Raw genomic sequence first — 6,000 nt, forward strand, 5'->3', positions numbered from 1 at the left:
TTTGTTTTTTTTTTCTTTCTCACTTACAGACTCTAGGTCCAGTTACATCTCTACAAATGACCCAATTTTAGTTCTTTTCATGGCTGAGTAATATTCCATTGTATATATGTACCACATCTTTATCCATTCCTCCATTGATGGACGTTTAATAAATTTAATAAATTGCTGCAATAAACATTGGAGTACATGTGTCTTTGTGCATTGTGATACTCTCAGGGTATATGCCCAGTAGTGGGATTGCTAGGTCATAGGATAGTTCCATAAGGAACCTCCATAGTGTTCTCCATAGTGTCTATATCAATTTATATTCCCACCTATAGTGCAAGAAGGTTCCCTTTTCTCCACACCCTCTCCAGCATGTGAAATTTAGAAAAATTGTACAGATGAACCTATATGCAGGACAGGAATAGAGATACAGATTTAGAAAATGGACATGTAGACACAGAGGATGAGGGGGAGGGGGAGAAGAATTTGGAGAGTGGGATTGACATGGATACACTACCATGTAGAATACAGATAGCTAGTGGGAATAGAGAAATCTGTATGCAGGTCAAGAAGCAACAGTTAGAACCGGGCATGGAACAACAGACTGGTTCCAAACTGGGAAAAGAGTATGTGAAGACCGTATATTGTCACCCTGTTTATTTAACTTCTGTGCAGAGACATCATGGGAAATGCTGGGCTGGATGAAGCTCAAGCTGGAATCAAGATTTCTGGGAGAAATATCAATAACCTCACATATGCAGATGACATCACCCTTATGGCAGAAAGCGAAGAAGAACTAAAGAGCCTCTTGATGAAAGTGAAAGAGGAGAGTGAAGAAATTGGCTTAAAACTCAACATTCAGAAAACTAAGATCATAGCATCTGGTCCCATCACTTCATGGCAAATAGATGGGGAAACAGTGGAAACAGTGACAAACTTCATATTTGGGGCGGGGGGCGCTCCAAAATCACTGCAGATGGTGAGTGCAGCCATGAAATTAAAAGACCCTTGCTCCTTGGAAGAAAAGTTATGACCAACCTAGACAGCATATTAAAAAGCATAGACACTACTCTGCCAACAAAGATCCATCTAGTCAAAGCTATGGTTTTTCCAGCAGTCATGTATGTATGTGAGAGTTGGACTATAAAGAAGGCTGAGTGCCGAAGAATTGATGCTTTTGAACTGTGGTGTTGGATAAGACTCTTGAGAGTCCCTTGAACTGCAAGGAGATCCAATCAGTCCATCCTAAAGGAGATCAGTCTTTCCAAGACTTCAAGGAAATCAGTCTTGAATATTCATTGTGAGGACTGATGCTGAAGCTGAAGCTCCAATACTTAGGCCACCTGGTGTGAAGAACTGACTCATTGGAAAAGACCCTGATGCTGGGAAAGATTTAAGGCAGGAGGAGAAGGGGACGACAGAGGATGAGATGGTTGGATGGCATCACCGACTCAATGGACATGAGTTTGAGTAGGCTCTGGGAGTTAGTGATGGACAGGGAAGCCTGGTGTGCTGAAGTCCATGTGGTCACAGAGTCAGAGATGCCTGAGTGACTGAACTGAACTGAACTGAGTAGGAAGCTGCTGTATAACACAGGGAGCTCAGCTTGCTGCTCTGTAGTGACCTAGATGGGTGGGTGGGTTAGGGGTAGGTGGGTGGGAGGGTTAGGGGTGGGTGGGTGGAAGGGATGGTGTGGGTGGCTGGGTGGGAGGGGGTCCAAGAGGGAAGGGATATATGTATACATATAGCTGATTTGTCTTCCCAGGTGGCACTAGTGGTAAAGAACCTGCCTGCCAATGCAAGAGATTCAAGAGACGTGGGTTTGATCCCCGGGTCGGGAAGATCCCCTAGAGGAGGACATGGCAACCTACTCCAGTATTCTTGCCTAGAGAATCCCATGGATGGAGGAGCCTGGCCAGCTACAGCCGGTAGGGTCACACAGAGTCGGATACGACTGAACGACAACCTGATTTCTGGAAAAATGACTGCCATGTGGTAGATCCTCAGTACCTTATTTGTTGTAAGACAGAAGAAAAATTAATGAACATCTAATATACAAACTCAGTGAATGACCTAGCCTCTCTTTTTCTCCTTATGCTGCTTCCAGAGAAGACATCAATAGAACATTTTATACTTTCTTTTGAATATCTGTAACCTTTTCTAAGAGCACTTTCCCCCCAAAGCAGCATGAAATGGAAGGGATTGCAGCCTCTGTGAGAATCTAGAAGTATGGGGATTGCCATAGTAATTGATTCCTTTAAAACAATTTCAGAAGAGAAGTTTCCATTTTGCCTCCCATCTTCTATCGGTTTGTAGTGCTTTGACCCCCATTATACATATAAATACTGCCCTTGTGGATGCCAGTGCTGGGACTCTTGCTCTGATGCTCAGACAAAGCAAGCTGTCTGTGAGACGTTCCCATGGCTCTCTTTTGGGCACAGTGACATATTCTGGTAGTAATCACACTGAATTGTTAACTAGATTGGGTTATCAATAAAACCACATTGAATACATTTTGCTATCTTATTTCATTTTATTTCTTCTGCTTTATGACTAGAAATCAGTATTTTATTTCATTCCATTATCTTATTTCATTTATTTTTGGCTGCACTGGGTCTTCCTTGCTTTGTGCAGTCTTCTCTCTGGTTGCCATGCAAGGGCTTAGTTGTCCCGTGGCATGTGGGATCTTAATTCCCCGACCAGGGATTGAACTCACATCCCCTGCATTGGAAGGTGGATTCTTAACCACTGGACCACCAGGGAAGTCCCAGAAATCAGTGTTTTAGAAGAGGAACAAATGTGTGTGTATGTATTCGAACCATTAGTGAAAAGATTCAGAGAGATAGACAGACAGATACAGATATAGATACATATGATGCATAGATAGAGAGACATGGATGATACAGGTATAGATGATATAAGTATAGGTATATAGATACGATATTGGGGTTTCCCAGGTGTCTCAGTGGTAAAGAATCCACCTGCCAATGCAGGAGATGCAAGAGATGTCAGTTCAATCTCTGAGAAAGGAGGATTCCCTGGAAAGGGCATGGAAAGCCACTCCTGTATTCTTGCCTGGAAAATTCCATGAACAGAGGAGCCTGGAGGGCTACAGTCCATAGGGCTGCAAAGAGTTGGACACAACTGAGCTACTGAGCACATAGATATATACATGTAGATGTAGCTATCACTGGGTTATTATTAGGTCATTCTTTCAACAGCATCTGATTTTGTTAGATTATTCCATAAAAAGAACTATTTATTAAAAAGCATATTTGTTTCTTTACTGAAAGCTTGCCATAAGTACCAGAACCAGAGGAGCAGAAGCCCCCAAGTCTTATTCTGTATGCCTTCCCCAATTCTGCTTCTCATGAAATAATCTGGGCCCACGTTGGCTCAAGAACATCTGTCTCCATCAGGACATAAGAAAAAAGCTCCTAATGGAAAACAATTGGAAGGGCAGTGAAGATGGTCTACTTGCTACAGTAACAGAAATCAAGACGGAGAAGCCTTGTCACTGGTTATTTCTTCAGATTCCTGGGTCCCTCAGAGTGCAAGTATGAGATAGAAGGATCCCTGAAGACCCGGCACTGATCTCGTTTTTTGGAAGGAGGTGGATGTGTCATCAAATCCCATCTGCAGACTTAAAGAGCAGCCCGCTTTCTTTTTACAGTTTATCATTCACTATGCACCCCTGGCGGAGAAAGCAATGGCACCCCACTCTAGTACTCTTGCCTGGAGAATCCCATGGATGGAGGAGCCTGGTAGGCTGCAGTCCATGGGGTTGCTAAGAGTCGGACACGACTGAGCAACTTCACTTTCACTTTTCACTTTATGCATTGGAGAAGGAAATGGGAACCCACTCCAGTGTTCTTGCCTGGAGAATCCCAGGGATGGCGGAGCCTGGTGGGCTGCCGTCTATGGGGTTGCACAGAGTCAGACACGACTGAAGCAACTTAGCAGCAGCAGCAGCATGCACCCCTGGTGGTGCTAGTGGTAAAGAACCCGCCTGACAATACAGGAGACGTAAGACATGCAGGTTCAATCCCTGGGTTGGGAAGATTTCCCTGGAGGAGGAAATGGCAACCCACTCTAGTATTCTTGCCTGGAAAATCCCATGAACAGAGGAGCTTTGCAGGCTACAGTCCATGGGATCGCAAAGAGTCCGACATGACTGAAGGAACTTTGCACAATACATCTCTATTCCAAGCAGTTAAAATTGCATCAGACTCCCCTGGTGGTCTGGTGGTTAAGAATCTGCCTGCTAATGCAGGGGACATGGGTTCCATCCCTGGCCAGGGAAGGTTCCACATGCTGTGGAGTGAGTAAGCCCATGCAACACAGCTACTGAAGCCCACACATCTAGAGACCAGGCTCCGCAAGAAGAAGCCACCAGAATGAGAAGCCCACGCACCACAAGTAGAGAGTCGCTAGTGCTCACTTGTTTACTGTCCAAATTTATCACTCGCTGGAAGCTATGAGATAGATGTAAAGTTAATATGTATGTGTTAATATGTAATAATAAATGCAAGAACATACTTGTATGTGTAAATAAATATATTATAGGTAATATAAATAGCATATGCTATTGAATATAGCTATATGTTGATATATGATCTATATTATGTAACTAGATTTTTATATTTTAAAATTAAATATAACAAGTTTATGTCAGCAACTGTCACATTATGTGAAGAAAATAAAGCCAGGACCTAGAACAATGGGACGAGTGGTGTTAATGATGCTACCTAGGAAGGCCTTATGATGACACTAATTAAACTCATGGCCTTTGAGTTGACAAATAAATACAATATAGACTAAACTATGCGAAGATCATGAATTTTGCACTAGGCAAATAAACATCAAATAAAAAGATTCTTAGTTGAGAATGATTTGGATATGTTTCAAAGCACAAAGACAGAAACTGGAAAAAAGTCAGTGTAGCTAAAACTTAGTAAGAAAGCAATAAAAGTAGGTGAGATTTTTGTCTGGTGACAGGGTGATTGCCTTGCGGGTCACAGTTGCTATATTTCAGACACTGTAAGTGCTTTAAGTTACAGAGTCAGGCCAAAGGCTGTCCTTCCAATACAGGCTTTAATTTAAATAAGCTCCTATTCTAATGTTCCTTTGAGTGTTTCAGTATGGTCCCTAAAGTGAATACACAAAGCTCTGTCATTTATATCTTCATATAGCTTTCCACCATCCATTTAAAATGCCACTCTTGTGGAAAAGATGATACGTCTTACTTTACACTGGGCTGATTTTATAGAAGGTCTGCTTGGTTTAAGAACTGTTTGAGCTGTATCTACACAGAGAACAAAGAGTAGAATCATTATATGAGTGGAGAAAAAATTGTCTCAATTATGTGTAGATTCCAGATGGGCTGATTCACGTGTATTTGCTCCTCTTAGAACGAGCAGTTCTTCTCTGAAAGACACAGCCATCACTGAAATCCTAACATTTTTCACAGAGAATGGAAAGATGTCTCGAACATCTCTGTGGATGGCTAAAGAAGCTGTTCATTCCTTAAAAAAAAAAAAAAAAAAGTCAGAATTTGCCCTTTCTCCAGTTTCAGGGACCTCTGTGTTGAAATTTGAGTACTCTCCTGCGGTCACAGTCCATTATGTCTGGATAGATTCCTAAAGCAGCATCTCCAGGGCATGAAATCTGGGCACAGATTCCCAAATTGTGGGCATGGTCATCTTCTAGAATCTGTACTGCTCACCTTGTGACTTCACTGGTCAGGGGTTTGCCTTCTCAAGAGAGGAATAAAGGAGGAGGGTTTGCCTCCTTCTTAGTCTAAACCAATCAAACCGGTAGAAAAGACAGGCTATGTTCTTTGGGAATCAAATTGATTTCTCCAGTCAATAATTTGATAGCTCAAACTCTAAAACCCTAGATAAATTCAGTGAAAATGAGCTATGACTCTCAGAGAATCTCATTGAAGAAGCGTGTTAGATTCTTTTTTCTCTTCTCCAGCTTAGATATCTCAGGATACGGTGCATGTTTGTTTCA

Source organism: Bos taurus, chromosome 17, assembly GCF_002263795.3.
Source record: "Bos taurus isolate L1 Dominette 01449 registration number 42190680 breed Hereford chromosome 17, ARS-UCD2.0, whole genome shotgun sequence".
Classification (NCBI taxonomy): domain Eukaryota; kingdom Metazoa; phylum Chordata; class Mammalia; order Artiodactyla; family Bovidae; genus Bos; species Bos taurus.